At 40.4% G+C, this 16961-nt stretch overlaps 2 long non-coding RNA genes across 3 annotated transcripts in view; one reads left to right on the top strand and one right to left on the bottom strand.

The window, feature by feature from the left end:
* Positions 1 to 16961, bottom strand: part of LOC144454986 (uncharacterized) — a 269329-nt gene that overhangs the window by 64520 nt on the left and 187848 nt on the right. The gene's annotated exons all lie outside the window — the stretch shown is intronic.
* The window catches only part of LOC110203686 (uncharacterized), a 222437-nt gene that overhangs the window by 174946 nt on the left and 30530 nt on the right, over positions 1 to 16961 (top strand). The gene's annotated exons all lie outside the window — the stretch shown is intronic.

Genomic DNA, 16961 nt, shown 5'->3' with positions numbered 1-16961 from the left:
TTTCTTTCTGGCTGCTTGCAGGATTTTCTCCTTGACCTGAAAATTCTGGAATTTGTCTATAACATTCCTTGGTGTTTTAAATTTGGGATCTCTTTCAGGAGGTGATCTGTGGATTCTTTTGATAACTGTTTTACCCTCCTGCTCTAGGGCCTCGGGGCATTATTTTTCTTAATGATCTCCTGGAAGATGCTGTACAGGCTCTTTTTTTGTTACAGCTTTCAGATAGACCGATAATTCTTAAGTTATCTCTCCTGGATCTGTTTGCCAGATCAGTTGTTTTTCCAATGAGGAATTTTACATTTTCTTCTATTTTTTCATTCTTTTGATTTTATTTGACTGATCCTTTATGTCTCATAGAGTCATTAGCTTCCACTTGCCCAATTCTAACTTTTAATGAATTGTTTTCTTCATTTAGCTTTTGTACCTCCTTTTCCATTGGGTTCCTTTTACTTTTTAGGGAGTTGTTTCCTTCAGTGTACTTTTTTTTTCCATTTAATCAATTGTATTTTTAAAGGAATTGTTCAATTTTTCTTCTGCCTCCCTCATTTGACTTTTAAAATCCTTTTTGAGCTCTTCCAAGAAGCCTTTTTGGACTTGATACCAGTTCACATCCCCCTCTGAGGTTTCAGATGTGTGTATATTGACAATGTTATCCCCTCCTGAATTTGTGTTTTGATCTTCCCTGTGACCAAGATACTTTTCTCTGGTCATTGTTTTTCTGTGGTGCTTCTTGCTCATGTTGTTTGCCTTTGTCTGGCTTTTCAAGTTTATCTCTGCTTCTGGGGTGCAGGAGGCACTGACCCAGTCTTGTGCTGGGGGCTAGGGGCCTGGTTACTGGTTTGTTGAGGTGGGACTTGCCACTGCCTTTCTGGGATGCCTCCCTTCCTGTACTGGTCCCCTCCAGGCACAGCAAGAGGGAGCTTTCCCATTAATCCCCATAGCCTCAGGAGCTAAAAGACTGCTGTATCTAGTTTTTCTGATGATTCTACTATTTCAGGATTTTTCCTGAGGCAATATTCTCTGGATTTTTCAAGGTCAGTAAGGTAAGGTGAAATTGACTTGCTGCTTATTACTCCATCTTGGCTCCCAGCGAGAAATGTTTCAATATGCACTTCTCTCAGTATGAAAGATTTGGAGCATTTTGTCATAAGCCTATTGATAGCTTGGATTTCTTACTTTGAAAACTTCCTGCTCCTTTGACCATTGGAGAATGGCTCTTAATCTTAGAAAGTGGAATCAATTCCTTCTATGTTTTGCATAAACACAGTCCTTAGAGAACTTTACTGCAAAGATATATTTTTTCCTCATTTAACTGTTGCCTTTCTCATTTTCACTGCATTTAATCTGTTTGTGCAAAAACATTTCAACTTTGTAGAAGCAGAATTATCTATTTTATTTTCTATGATTCTCTCTGTTGCTTGTTCTGTCATAACCTCTTTCCCTATCCATAGAAGTGAAAAGTAATTTACTCCTTGCTCCTTTAATTTGCTGTTGAATCTCTTTTTACACCCAACTCATGTATCTGTTTATAGCTTAATTTGAAAGGTGCTGTGAGGTGTTGATGGCTTATTGAATTTGGGGCATACTGCTTTTCCCTCATCACATTTTTTTTTTCATTAAATAGTGTGGTCTCCTTTTGCCCCACCACCCAATTGCTGTCTTTGGGTTTATTAAACACTAAGTTATTTTATCTGTTTGCTTGTGTACATTATATACCTAGTCTTTTCCATGAATCTCCCTTTCAGTTTTTAACAAGTTGAAATTCTTTTCTGGGCAGCTAAATATCCTGTGGGGCCTGAAGTCAGGAAGAATCATCAACTTGAGTTAAAACTGGGCCTCAGGCAGTTACCAGCTATGTGACCCTCAGCAAGTCACTTCACCTTCTTTGCCTCAGTTCCTCACCTGTCAAATAAGCTTTAGAAGGAAATGGTAAACCAGTCCAGTATCTCTGCCAAGAAAACCCCAAATGGGGTCAGGAAAAGTCAGACAGGACTAAATAACAGCAACAATTGCTTTCATAATCACTGATTTGTAGTATAGTTTGGATCTGCTACTGATAATCACTACCCCAAACCCCTTTCCTTCCTCCCCCCCCATTATTATCCTTGAGATGCTTGACCTCTTTTTAAACTTTTTTATTGATATTTTCTGTTTCTTACATCACCAGAGTATCCCATGTATCCCTCCCTCTCCCCATCCTCAAGAGCCATGTCATGCTACAAATAGTATTTTTTCTTTTAGGGAAGAAAAGGAAAGCAAGCACAACTGATTGATGCATTTGGGATGTGTGCAGTGTGTGCAATGTATAACATCTGTGGACCTGTCACATCCTGGACAGGGTAGGTTGATGGTGTCTTCTCATGTTGCACATTTTTTTTTACTGATAACTTAATTTTTTGTGCACCATTCTTTCCATTTCAGTTATTATACTTAGCATGTACTGTTGTTGGATTTTTTTTTTTGGCTTTGCTTAATTCACTTTGCATCAGTTCATAAAGGTTTAGAGAGTTTAAGTGTCTTTTCTATGGTGAATAAGGCAAAACTTCAGTCTAAGTCAGGGGTGGAGAACCTGTGGCCTCAAGGCCACATGTGGCCCTCTAGGTCTTCAAGTGGGACCTTTTGACTGAATCCAAACTTCCAGAACAAATCCACTTAATAAAAAGATTTGTTCTGTAAAGCTAGAAGGTTATACATGGCCTTAAAGCTGCAAGTTCCCCACCCCCGGTCTAGGTCTTGTGACTCCAATTTCAGGTGTCTCTCCACTATGGCAATTCACTAGTAGCAGGTCGGCTGGTATTGGAGAGAATAAAACCCCAAATCTGAAGGAGTTTTAGAAAGAAATGTATGAAGTCCCTTGGTGGAGGAGGCTGAGCCAGAAAGGAGGGTGTGGTTCCCTCTTGTCCAGGCTCTGGAAGGTTTATATTATATAGGATTTAGACCAGGGTACCCACAACAGTGGGGGCAGACACGCTGCCTTCCTCAGTACCCCCTTGTCCTTCCCTGCCTGGCCTGATCTTTGTCTCCTGCCTAGAGAAAGGAGGCTGAGCCCCGCCCCTTCCCCACACCAACCCTTTCTTCCTCTGCTCTGGGGGTTGGGAGGAATCCAAGTCTCATTCAAGGATTAGTGGTTTGAAGATGCTGCTGCAGCCACTGTGCTCCTCCCTTTTATGGAGCCAAAGATAGCCCCCCCTCCACCTCCCCCATCCCCTCTTTGTCTTCCCCTTCCCAGTTTCCCTAAAGGGATTGACCCTCAATAACCCCAAGCTGAGCTCAGCTGCTGCCTCCCACCCCCAGCCCCAGCAGTCTGTTCTTAGTAACCTGGGACCCTGGTCAGCCCCAGGGCCAGTTCCAGATGGAAGATGCACCTGTGGCCCCCTTCCCTAGCCTGTTTGGGTGATGGTGGCAGACAGAAATGACTGAGGGAGCTCCCCACTGCTCTAGGTCTGATGTTAGAGACCCCCTCCCCTCCCCTTGCCCTTCCCCTCTCTGCTCTGGAGGAGATTAGCCCCGCCCTACAATGATGTCACAGTGCCCACCTCCCTCCCACCCTCTATTAAGTGTAAGTCTTCTTTGTCTCTGGAGGGAGCTGTGAGTGGGCCAAGAAATTGGAGGTCTGCTTGCCCCTCACCCACTTCCCTTCCCTATCCCCTCCATACCCCTTCTCTCCATTATCCCCATCTTCCCACCATCTTCCCGTCATCTTCCAGACAGACTGATCCTGAGGGTCCTGCTAGTGCCCAACTGTCTGTGAGTGAAGTAAGAGCCCCCTCCCCTGCCTCAGCCCCTCCCTTTCTTCTCCTTCTCTTCCCTTTCCCCCCCAACCTTTTCGTGAAGCTGACCTTTGACCCTCCTCAGTTTATGCCAGTGTTGTATCTTACCTATTTTGTTGGTGTGTCGTCCCCCCCCCCCCGTAAAACCTGCTCTTACTTTGATCTGTTAGTTCAATATTTTTCTTCATTTAAATTTTATTAATCTCCCCTTTGCTTTTCAGAATTTCTAATTTGGTATTTAATTGGGGATTTTTAATTTGTTCTTTTTCTAGCTGTTTTAGTTGTGTACCCAATTTATTGATCTCTTCTTTCTCTTATTTTATTCATGCAAGTATTTAGAGATATAAAATTTCCCCTAAGAACTGATTTGGCTCCATCTCATTAGTTTTGGTATGTTGTCTCATTATTGTCATTCTCTTGGATGAAGTTATTGATTATTTCTATGATTTGTTGTTTGGTCCACTCATTCTTTAGGATTAGTCTATTTAGTTTCCAATTAATTTTAGTCTGTTTTCCATGGCCCTTTATTACATGTGGTTTTTATTGCATCATGATCTGAAAAGGATACATTTAATATTTCTACCATTCTGCATTGGATTGCGAGGTTTTTAGGCCCTACTACATGCTCAGTTTTTGTGTAGGTGCTGTGTCCTGCTGAGAAAAAGGTATATTCCTTTCTAGTAGTCCATTTTTAAGGGGTTATTTTCTCCAGTAAGAGCTATGCCTATCAAAGTTGGTCATCACACAATGTTGCTGTTACTATGTTCAATGTTCTTCTGATTCTGCTCACTTCACTCTGATGTGGTGCTTGGGTGCTTATGCTTGGGTGCTTATGCTTGGGTGCTTGTACTTGGACCCCAATTTCTCCCTAGCCTCAGAAACACTGTCCCTGACAGTTTCTCCTCAGCCCAAGGACCCTGTGCTTAGCAATTACTCATGAGTGGGCCCCAGCAAGACCCTCATCTCTCTCCCTGGTGCAGTTCCAAACAGCACCTGAAGGATTTATTAGTTTAAACTGGCTTTGCCGGCAACCAGATAGTGCACGGAATGGAAAGGCGTGAAATAGGAAGTGAAGAAGTGGGCCAGATGGAGCAGAAAAACTGACTCAGTTTATTTTTCTAAGGGTACAGGATATACAGAGAAAATCCATTTTAACTTCAAAGAGTCGTCCTGTGAGACACTCCCAGAAACATCTGCTAAGGATGTGATAACATACAGTTCCTCCTTATGAGAGTTCCTAGATAGAGTTGTAAATTCCAAGGCTTTTTCCTGGCACCTGTATAGAGGAGTGAATATGTAAATCTAAGGTTCAAAGAGTGAAAAGGAATGCCTCAGGAGCCTCCTAGCAGGGAGAGATTTGGAGAGCCCTACTTCTTAATTATTAAGCCCTTTGGGTAAAAGCCTGGGCAAAGGTCAAACTCTGTCCTGGATCTTAAACCCATATCAGACTCTAAAGATCGGCACTCAACATGCCTGGGTCATAAAGACATTCTTACCCACTACTATATTATCCTACCGCCCTACCTTATTATCTACATCCTGGGCTCCTCATTAACTGTATTCTAGACTTAAGACATATGTATACTCCCTACATCTATCTTGTCAAACAAGACATTGATTGGTGGCAGACTGGACAACTCTCAGTTACCCTGAACTCTAGTTGACTTAGTGACGTAGCAAGCCTAAAACCACACCTCCATGTGGCCCCCCTTGTGGGCTTTTCCTAATGAACTCTGGGTAAAACGCCCACACAGTAGGTACAAGAAGTGCATGCTGTTTTAAGAACTGACCACTCCTTATCCACTCCCTAATCCTACCCTGAATCCCCTAGTTAGCATATTTGGCACATGTTTTATTGTGTTTTATCCTATATAAACTTTAACTGTACCTCTCTAAGGTTGCAGGATCCTTTAAGAATCCTTGCCTGCTGAAAATTGGAGCACTAAGACATTGTTGGTGGAGTTATGAAATGATCCAACCATTTTGGAGAACAATTTGGAACTATGCCCAAAGGGCTACAAAAATGTGTATACCCTTTGATCCAGCAATAGCACTTCTAGGGCTATATCCCAAAGAGATCAAACAAGTGGGAAAAGGACCCACATGTACAAAAATATTCATAGCAGCTCTTTTTGTGGTGGCAAAGAATTGGAAATTGAGAGGATGTCCATCAATTGGGGAATGGCTGAGCAAGTCGTGGTACATGACTTCTTCCTCTCTCCATCTATGACACCTTGGGAAGTATTAATGGAAAATACAGGCCTTTTTACCTACACAGACTGAAGCAGAGAGTATCTGGGGATGGATCTTTTCTTTAGGAAGTTGGTGGAACCAGGGAGTGTAGTTGCCAAGGTATGAACCAGTGAGGCCCAGTCCCATCAGGGGTGCTCTCCAGTCATCCCTTGGATGACAACCTTACTCCACTTTTCATCAAGACCTGTAATGGAGGAAAAAGTTCAAAGTACACACCTACACATATGAATATGTAAACAGTCATAATTATTGTTCTTTTGCAAATTATCTCTTCCTCTGATGGAGCCTGGAGAAAAGCATAGTGATGGAAAATTGCTAAAGCTAAGAATAATGATGTCTGTACGACAAAGAAAGTACAAACATCAAACCAGGAGGGGCTGGCAAAATCACCAAAGCTGGTGATATCTTCAGAAGGAATTGAGAATTTATGGTGGCTAGGGTTGATTTTATAAGAAAGTTCCTTGAATCAAGGGAAAACTAGTCTAGGAGACAGGAAGGTGGCTGGGAAAGGCTGATGGAGGATGGTGTGAGGGAGAGTAGGGCCATAAGGAGTGGTATCCTGGCCAGGACACTGAGCCTCTAGCAGCTCTGGGAGAACCTCAGTACCCACATAATGATTGGGCATGTGAGAGTGGTGTCAAGGATGCCCCTTGGCATCAACACTTCAATTGTGGTAGGCATATGAATGGTAGAGGGTCTGTGGACCATACTGTCTTTGACTTTACCTTTTATGGACAACCACCCAGGGCAGAAGGAGAAACAGATTCAGAGAGGAAAGTGAATTGTCCTTGGACACACAGGTGCTAAGTGTCAGAGGCAGTTCCAGAACTCTCTTTACCAAAGAATCACAGAAGGTGAGAGCTGAAAGGGACATGAGAGGCCATTGAGTTTAACCATCTTCCTACAAGGAATTCCCACTATAACATACCTTAGAAGTGGTTACGCAGCCTCTGATTGAAGAACACCAGAGAGTGTCCAAGTGTCACTTCAAGGGAGTCTATCTCACTGTAGGGCAGCTCTCATTGCTAGAAAGTTTTTCCTGACATCTGGCCTGGATTGTGACTCTTCTTTTTGGTAAGACAATTGGAGTTAAGTGACTTGCCCATGGTCACACAGCTTGTAAGTGTCAAGTGTCTGCTCTGAGACTGGATTTGAACTCAAGTCCTCCATACTCCAGGGCCTATGCTTTATGCACTGTGCCACCTAGCTGCCCCAGGATTGATGCTCTTTACAACTTTTTCCCATGTGCCCCCACCCCACCTCCCATCCCTAAATATTGTAGGACCTTATATGTGCTTTAAAGTTTACAAAATGCTTTGAAACCTAAATGATGTCATTTAAGTCTTCAGAGATGTGCCAGCAGCCAGCGTGGTGCAAGACAGAGAGGTGAAACAAAAAATGGGAAGGGGAACTGGAGAAAGAAAAGTCAGGCTAGGTGAGTCTGAGTTTAATGCTGAAAGACTAGTTTATTTCATGTGTTACATGATTATATACTATAGAAAACAGCTTTGTACCATGAGAAATGATCTATAAGCGCTAATTAATAACATAAACAATCTAAGCAGCTAAAGATCCTCACTTTCTCATGAGAAAGCAGTTTTAATGCCAAATTGCATATCTATTATTTCCCTGCCCAGCTCTTAGTATTATTTGCCTGAGTCAGCCACCTGGCCTCAAGGCTAAGCATGAGTGAGAACTTAGAATCAACAAACCATAACAAACAGAGCTAGGGCAAGAGTCATGGGAGCATTTATCCTGAGGCAATCCTCTATACATACTGACCCCTGAAGTCTATAAGGACTTGGAGATTTTCCATAAGGACTTGGCCCCCTACATCTCCACCTTTTGTGTTTGTTAATTTAAGTTCGTGTAATTGACTCATTATTGGTTTGATGGTAGCATATATAAATCTTAAAAATAATGGGAAACAAAACCAAAAACAAATTAAGCCAATTCCATAGGGGAGCATATGCAAAAGCAAGGATAGTTGGTATAATGTAGACAGGATAATATTAGCTATTTTATTGGGTCAATCCCAAGGCAAGGGCTGTTTTCAAAGTTGGAAGTAATATCATGAAGGGTATTAATATTGAGGGTAATATTAGAAATCATGCCAGGCCCCAACAGGCAGGCACGTATCTTGTCTCATGAGATATTAGGATCTGAAGCATCATAGGGTAGCGGAGTAATGCAAATATATGAATATTTGTAATCACATCGCAAAAGCAACCTTGTTTTCAATGTTTCTAACTCATCTCCTAAATACAATACCAATTATTCTAGCAAATTAACTTTATACATAATATTTCTATCAATAGCTTCGTGTTTTAAATGCTAAGCTTATATTTTTTGCTAAGTCATTTAAAAAAAGCGCAGTTTAAACTTCAGATTGTAGTGCAATAGATGAAACAGTAGTGGATACAATAAGAGAAGCAACAGTGATTAAACCAGTAATAAGGAGACCAATAAATCATTTTGATTGACTTAAGGAGGAAGTAATAATTTGAGGAGCATGTTCACCAGAGTTCTAGAACTATTCATGTGAAATGTTGGTAGGGAAAATAGCAAAAGTACAATATAGTCATTATTATCAATACATTGTTTGAGAGCACAATCGACACAAATAACATTCTATTCAAAAGTAGTATAGATTGAGTAAAATTCACATAACCATTAGACAAACTGGTATTAAAAATTATGAAACAAGAAAAAGACAGGGTTCAGTATTGTTGCTAACTTTTGTAAAACATATAGGTGTCCTGGATGCTAGAGATCCGAGGGTAATTGTAACGTTGGTTCTGTCCTGGAGGAAGGGGTATTCTTGGCCTCTGAATACATAGTTGTTATTAGTATATATAGTCCCCAATTTGTCCATATATGTGAGGGGTCACAACCAGGGTGGAAAAAGAAAATAAGTCCAGTGCTGAGCACTCTGTACATCACACACTTGAGCAGAAAGTAAAGCTACCATTGCTAAAAATACAAGTTCAGGAGTCTTCCATCGCTTGATGAGAGAAAGCTTTCACTTGACCCCACATGGGAATGTGACTCGGCATTGTAGATCGAATCCTTCTGCGCTTTCCCTGAATCCTCATACTCTGCATTCGAGCTGTGAGTTGTGGTATACGCGGACATTTTTCTCTGGTATCCAGACAGGTTTGTCAAAGTTTTCTGAAAAAATATAAGCATACCCTCATCCCCACGTTAGTAATGGATCTGGGCCTCTGGGTGTTTATTTTTCTCAAGATGTCTTTGGGCTGGAGTGTAGCCATCTTTGTTAATAATTTTTAAAAATTAAGGGTATATAATGCAATAGCCAATAGCCCAGGTACCCCCTTTTTTGTTTAAGAAGAACAGTTTTAATATCTTTGTTTCTGATTATATAGAATGCTTGTGATTAGAGAAATGTTATAAAAAGCATAAAAGGAAGAAAATGTTTTGCTAATGTAAGCAGGAGCATTATCTGCTTTAATTTGTTTAGGTACACCCATAACTGAGAAGGCTTGTAAAATATGATTGATTACATGTTTAATTGTTCCACTTGTGTGTAAAGTGGCAGAAGTGAAAGAAGAAATAGTATCAACTATAATATGAATATAAGAAAGCTTTTTAAAAGAAAGCATATGAGTTACATTCATTTGCTAAATATGTTTGGGAGAAAATCCTCTGGGATTAATGACAAAAGAAGGAGGGTTAATAAAAGTGATACATTTGGAACAGCCTTTTTTAAAAAAGAAGTTCTTTGTACTATGTTTCTAATACTGTAGGGGTTAATTTATTCAAAAATAGTCATAAAATGTTATTCTCTCTACAGTTAAGGTTGTTGCATTGGCAAAATGTAGTTAATAAGAGGCCTAATAAAAGCTTAATAAAAAGTTAAGTGGCAGTATTTTGGCAAAACTGGGAATGAGAATTAATAGCTTGTTGTATGGTAGGGGTTAAAAGTGTTGGATAGAATTGTAGTTAAGAATAATGGCATTACTTTCAGTAAGACGTCTGGGCAAATCAGAATGTGCTCGTATGTGAGTAAAATAAAGAGGATTGGTATAAGACTGAATAAGAGTTTGTAATTGTTGAAAAAGGGAATAGAAATCAGGGGACAATATATGGCTTAATTTTACTGTTTCTAGATGTTGACAAACATACATAGAATATTTGCTGTCTGACATTACATTAAGAGGTTCAGAAAAAAAAATTTGAAAAAGGAGAATCAAAGCAAAAAGTTCTGTCTTCTGGGCAGAGGAAAAGGAAGTTTGAATTACTTTGTGATGGTGTTGAGAAATATAATAACCAGCTTTTCCACTACTTGAGCTGTCAGTAAAAGCAGTGAGCACTTGGGGTATGGGGGTGTATTGTATGACGTTTCAGAAAATTTAAAAATAATTAGTGAAAAAAGATAATATATTAAGTGAAGGAAGATGATTATCAAGTTTACTTATAAATATAGAGAGAGCAACTTGGTAATCTTCAGAGGAGGCTATTAGGGAGTCAAACGGTTGTTTATTACAGGGCTGGCTGAACAACAGGGAAAAAATGTCCTGACAATCGTAAATATATTTTTGACAGTCATGGAACTAATAATGCTACTATGGTAGTATAGGAAGTAAGTGAACTAGGGAATCGGTGAGGGAGATAAATCTACTCAATTAAACTAGCAGTTTGAAATAAGACTCTAGTAGGAGAAATAGGTGTGATTAATATAGCTGTTTGTACTTTTCCTGGGGATTAATAGGAATTAATTGGGCTTCAGTTATCTTTTATTTTACTAGTTTAAATTAATTTTTTGTTTGAGGTGTAAACATTCTTGGTGAGGTGTCTCAGGGTGGTAAAAAGATTAAATAATTGATTAGTGGTGATCTGTAAAGGCAGGCTGAAGCTAAATAATATCTTTAAGAAATTTTTGAAGGTCATTAAGAGTTTTTAAGGAATCTTGCCTGATTTGCAATTTTTGGGGTCTAATTGTAAACTGTGACAAAATATGCCAATAGGATGATTTCTTTTGTACCTTTTCAGGGGGAATTATAAGTCAATGAGTCTGAAGGGCTTGTTAAAGCTCAGGCATTAATAAGGACAGTTCACTAGTAGTAGAACAACTGCAAAGTATATCATTCATATAATGAATTATTTTTGTCTGAGAATATCTCTGTTTAACAGGCTTCAGAGTGTTATGAACAAAATTTTGGTACACGGTGGGAAATATTCCTTCTTAAAGGAACACAATAGGGAAACTTCAGATGCTGATTTAATGGAGACAACTATACCCAAATTCAAACTCAAACCAAAATTAGTCATAGTCCTGAGAGCCTTTTACCTCAAACAGCAAGTTTCACTAATCACAGCTTAAAGCCAGATACAGTTAATTTTATTCTCATGGAGTTGTAATAAGTAATAAAGATTTAATAGGACTCACATATATAAGAGATTTTACTTAACATAATTTTTTCTCAAATTTAAACTTGTTCTGGTATAAAAGCCAATTATTGGAAATAATTTCTATACATTTGCAAATTCTCAGTAAGCCAAATCAATTGTATAGGAACTCTATAATGCAAACAAGTTCTTTTCGCAGGGCAGATGACCTTGCCCACACAGACGGTTTCTAGGAACCTTGGCAAGTTTACAAAGTAAGGGGAATTGCCTTGTGCCCCTCCTTTTCACACACAAGTAACTAATTAACAATTCTAGGCTTTAACATTAAAACAGCAATTCCAAATAACTTAATTAACAATCTAGTAGTTTTCATGTGTGATAGTCAAATTGTTTTAGCTATAAGCCGTTCTTTAATTACAGGTAAAGGTGGAAATACCTGATTTTCTAATTGACAGTTATAAAACATTGTAAGACAAGATTAGCAGCGCTTGATAAAGTAATTTAACTGGTTTTACACAATTTTCCCACTGTCCTTTAGTTTCTTTTAGTTCACATTTTAATGACATCCAAATTATGAAAAACTGTTTGACATAACTGATAAAAAAAAGTTTACCAGTTGGAAACAATACTAGATTTTTAAAACTTGAAACAAACACATTACCAATTAGAATGAACTAAATTATCATTTGGTTGTGTTCCAATACATAAAAACTTTTATTTTTGATCTGAGAGGAAAAAATTCACCCTCCTTTCCTCTTTCTCTTCCTCTTTCCCACACCCAGCCCCGGCCAAGTTGGGTGCCACAACCCAGCCAAAGCTGAATGTGGAAGAGAGGAAGAGAAAATTTTCCAACAACTTTTTTTTTTCATATCTCTCCATCTACATCCAGAACTTTGCCAGAGTCCAGAATGCAAAGAGAAAGAAAATTTTTTTCCTAACAGTTCTCCAAAAGTTTCCAAATCTTTTACTCTCAAACCCTCTGTTCACACTGTTCATGCAAACAGATTATGCTTTTCTTTCTACCCATACTTCTCTCATTCCTACACGCTTAAACTTTCTTGACTTTTACCAACCATATAACCTAAATAATAAAGTATTTTTCTCTCCTTCTCTCTCCCATCCACCTGCTCCTGTGAGGAGGCTAGTATTAGGGAGGGAGAAGGGGAGAAAGAAAGCAGCATTCCACAGTCCAGCTGCAGCCCCTGGAATGCTATTCTTGCTACCTGGTTACAAAGCATTAGATTACAGGCAGACCCTCACTCATATCACATAGACAAACACAAAACAAATACAGAAAAAACATGACAGGGAAAATCCAAATCTCAGAGGGGTTTGTTAGAAATTCTTTGCACAAATCAAATAATATTTATTTTTATTTTTTTTTCATGGTTTTCCAGATGTTATGGAAACCAGGCAAAATTTTCCTTAAGGTCTTGGAGAACGAGTCTTCTCCAGGGAGAGCACACTTTAACCAAATGAGGGGAAAGAAAGCTTGAAGGTGTTGCTCTCTATTTTTAAATTGAGTCCGACCCATTTTAAAGGGAGAACAGAGAAATCCCCGAATAAGCTTAGTATCGTGTTTTTTCAACATGAATAAATCCCCTTACTTCTATCCTTCCTTGTAGTGGAGCTCTGATTCAGTAAGGCACCACTGTGTCACTTTCAACCTCTTCAGTCCCCCTGGGGTAAAAAGTTTTCCCATTCAAGGATCTAGTTGTCCCTGGTCCGGCGCCAACTGCCAGCAGCTGGCGTGGTACAAGACAGAGAGGTGAAAGAAAAAAGGGGAAGGGGAACTGGAGAAAGAAAAATCAGGCTAGGTGAGTCCGAGTTTAATGCTGAAAGACTAGTTTATTTCATGTGTTACATGATTATGTACTGTAGAAAACAGCTTTGTACCATGAGAAATGATCTATAAGCGCTAATTAATAACATAAACAATCTAAGCAGCTAAAGATCCTCACTTTCTCATGAGAAAGTAGTTTTAATGCCAAATTGCATATCTATTGTTTCCCTGCCCAGTTCTTAGTACTATCTGCCTGAGTCAGCCACCTGGCCTCAAGGCTAAGCATGAGTGAGAACTTAGAATCAATAAACCACAACAGACAGAGCTAGGGCAAGAGTTATGGGAGCATTTATCCTGAGGCAAGCCTCTATAGGTACTGACCCCTAAAGTCTAGAAGGACTTGGAGATTTTCCATAAGGACTCGGCCCCCTACAGAGATGCGTCCCTAGAGACCAGAGAAGGGAAAATGGTGCAGGTGCATAGGAGGACTCTGTGGCTTTGGCACAAATCTTGACCCTTTGATTAAGTGTATCTTGGACAGAGTAACTGTAGGCAGTAATACTGGTTTTGGGGATCTTGTTAGTTATAGGTGGGGATTTTGCACAATGAGGGGTACATGTGAAGGTGGTTCTGGGACATGTCCTTTGGCATCAAAGTAGCCCCTGTGGTAGATTTACTAATGTAAGAAGAACAGTGATGCCCTGTGTAAGCACACCCATAGAATAGAATATATGATGTAGAATCCCTAAAAAGCATAATGATTACCCTAATGCAGCCTCTATACAGAGCATGTGACTTTCTCAGAGTATATTCCCATTCATCCTCTCACTGGATCAGGAGGACAGGTACAGGCAGTGCATGGAATGTGCTTGGCTGGGTGTTCTGGACTACCTGGGAGGGACAGTGGCAATGTATAGCACCAAGTTTGCAGAGTTGAACTCAACTGATCCCTTCTTCAGACACAGATTGTCCACCTGTGATCTGTGTCCAGCCAAGTCCCTGCCCTGAGGCTCAAACAGGGACACTCACTGCCCCTTTTGAGCTGATCAGGAAAAGCATAATGGGTTAGGGACATGAGGGTATGTGGGAGGGGAGTGGGGTCCTGAGGGTCATGCAGAGGTATTTCTGGGTATAGGTGAGGAGGAATTCAAAGACAGCTGGGCTATGAAGCCAATGATTGGAGGAGGAGTACAGAGCAGAAGGGACCAAAGGACCTTTCACAAGGTTTTGGTTCTAATGAGGAACTTGAAGGAGAACAAACCCAAATCACTCCCTCCCAGGGTTCTAGAGTTTAGAGGTGCTGCCCTCTGTGGTAGCTGAGACCTGAAAACAAAATGCATATCTATCATTTGGGAATGTGATGAAAAAGTGGTATATACGAATATGAATGGAATAGTCTGACTTCATCATTTCCCTAAAATGTATCTCTCCACTGGGACAGTCATCTCTTAACTGACAAGTCTCATGGCCTTCTCTCACTCCCCACATCATTCTTGACCTCTCTGCTGCCTTTGAAGCTGTTGATCACCCTCATCTCCTGGATCTCCCTTCTCTCTCAGATGTCATGCCAGTGTTCTCTCCTAATTCTCATCTTACCTGACTATGCCTGACCAGTCTGAATAATTGAATCTTCACTCAGGTCATGCCCATGAACTATAGGTATCCCTCAAGCTTCTGTCTGATCATTCTTTTCTTAATCTATGTACTAGAAAAGAACTCTTCTGTGAGTCCATGGAGGTCTTCTGCCAGAAGGAGCTCTGTTTGTGCCCCATCCTACCTCCACAGGTACGGTTTCAGTAACTTTGTAGGTTGTTGTTTGAATTTCTTCTATAACCTTCATTTATTAAATGTCTACTATCGTTTTAAATGCTGAGAATAAAAAGAAAGGAAGCAGATATTTGTGCTTTCAAGGAGCCCATAGTCTATTTGGAGAGATAACATATAAACAGCTATGTACAAGAAAGCTAAAAGCAGAATGAATTAGAAACAATAAACAAAAGGAATGCACTAAAATTAAGAGGGTTTAGGAAAGTCTTCCTATAGAGGGTGAGATTGTGGTTTGGGACTTGAAGGAAGCCAGGGAAGCCAAGAGAAGCAGATATATTCCAGTCCTGGGGGACAGTCATTGAAAAGGAATGAGAGTTGGGAGATCCTAATGTTATGTGTGAGAACCAGGAAGAAGGTGAGTGCCAGTGGTTCTCACAGTGTGTGAAAGGTGAGTGTCAGGTCTTATAGGACTGGAAGGGTAAAGAGGGCTGTTTAGAAAGGGCTTTGAATACCAAACAAAGGATTTTACATTTGATCTGGTAGGCAACTGGGAGCCATGGGAGTTTATTGAGTAAGGAGAAGGGTGATATCATCAGAAGTGTGCTTTTGGAAGATCACTGAGAGCAGGAAGAATTTGAGTTGAGAGACATGAGGGAGGGGGGCCAACTTATTGCAGTAGCCCAGGTGTTAAGTGCTGAGGGGCTGCACCAGGGTATTGTCATTGCCAGAGGAGAGAATTGAGCATTCAAAAGACGTTAGAAAGGGGAAATGGACAGATCTTGTCAACAGTGGATATGAGGTGAGAGAGTGTCAGACACCTGGGATGACCCCTAGCTTGCAAACCTGGGTGACTTGGGTGATGTTGACAGTATTGGGCTGCCCTTAACAGTTATAGGCTAAGTAGGAAGAAGGGATTTTTTTTGGTGGAGGGGAGACGTTCGGTGTTGGACATATTGAGTTCAGGATGTCTACAGAATATCCAATTGAAGATGTCCAGTAGACATTTGGAGATGTGAGGCTGGCTGTATGCAGAGGGATTAGGACTGGGTAAGTGGATTTTTGAATCATCAAGCTACTCAACCTCTAACCCTTCTGTGGTGAAAGTGCTATACCTGCCTGCAGTAAGTGGTAATAGGGTAAAGTAGAAACTCCTTTCCTTCCATGGCAGTTTCTCAGGTTTCACCTACTCTTCTTCATTACCATTCTCTTTTGTTTTTGTTGTCGAGTCATTTAGTCATGTCCAACTATTTTGACCCCTTAGGCCCTTCTTTCCTCTATTATTTCTTGAAGTCTGTCCTAGTTTACATTCATTGTTTGTATGACACTATTTATCAATCTCATCCTCTACCATTTCCTTTTCCTTTTGCCTTCTATCTTTCCCATTATTAGGGTCTTTTCCAATGAGTCCCATTTTCTCATGATGTGACCACAGTCTTCAACCTTCAACTTCAGCGTTTGACCTTCCAGTGAATGGACTGAATTAATTTCTTTAAGTATTTACTGATTTGATTGTTTGATTCACAAAAAGGAAAAGGAAAGTGACATTGTGGTTGAACAGACAGAATGACAAACTTGGAGACTGAAGAAACATAGGTTTAAAGCCCATCTCTGATACCTAAGCTCTCTGAGCCTCAGGTTTCTCATCTGTAAAACAGGGATAATAATACCTGCTTGGGGGAGGGGTTGTGAGAATCAAGTGAGGTCATGCATGCCTAACACAGACTATGGAGCTACTCTCCCTTCCCCATTCCCATTGATATACCATTTTCCCAGAGGCCACTTGCTCCATCTCTGCTCTGGCTTCTAGAGGTAGCAGTGAGGTTTGGGCAGGGGGTTTAAACCCATGACGATGAGTCTTCCTGATTCCAAGCCTAGTGTTCTATTCGCTGTGCCACTTAGCTGCCCTGTTGCTAAGGGTAAAGTGCCCTAAAGGTCAGAAGTTATTTTGGCAATGTGAATAGTTCAGTCATGTATTTGGGCTAAGGAAAGCCTTATTGGAGGCAGCTACTTGGCTCAGT

The sequence above is a fragment of the Phascolarctos cinereus genome, unplaced genomic scaffold, assembly GCF_003287225.1.
Source record: "Phascolarctos cinereus isolate Bilbo 61053 unplaced genomic scaffold, phaCin_HiC Scaffold_8;HRSCAF=390, whole genome shotgun sequence".
Classification (NCBI taxonomy): Eukaryota; Metazoa; Chordata; class Mammalia; order Diprotodontia; family Phascolarctidae; genus Phascolarctos; species Phascolarctos cinereus.
Note: the sequence above shows the minus strand (reverse complement) of the source record. Positions and strands in the feature narration are given on the sequence as shown.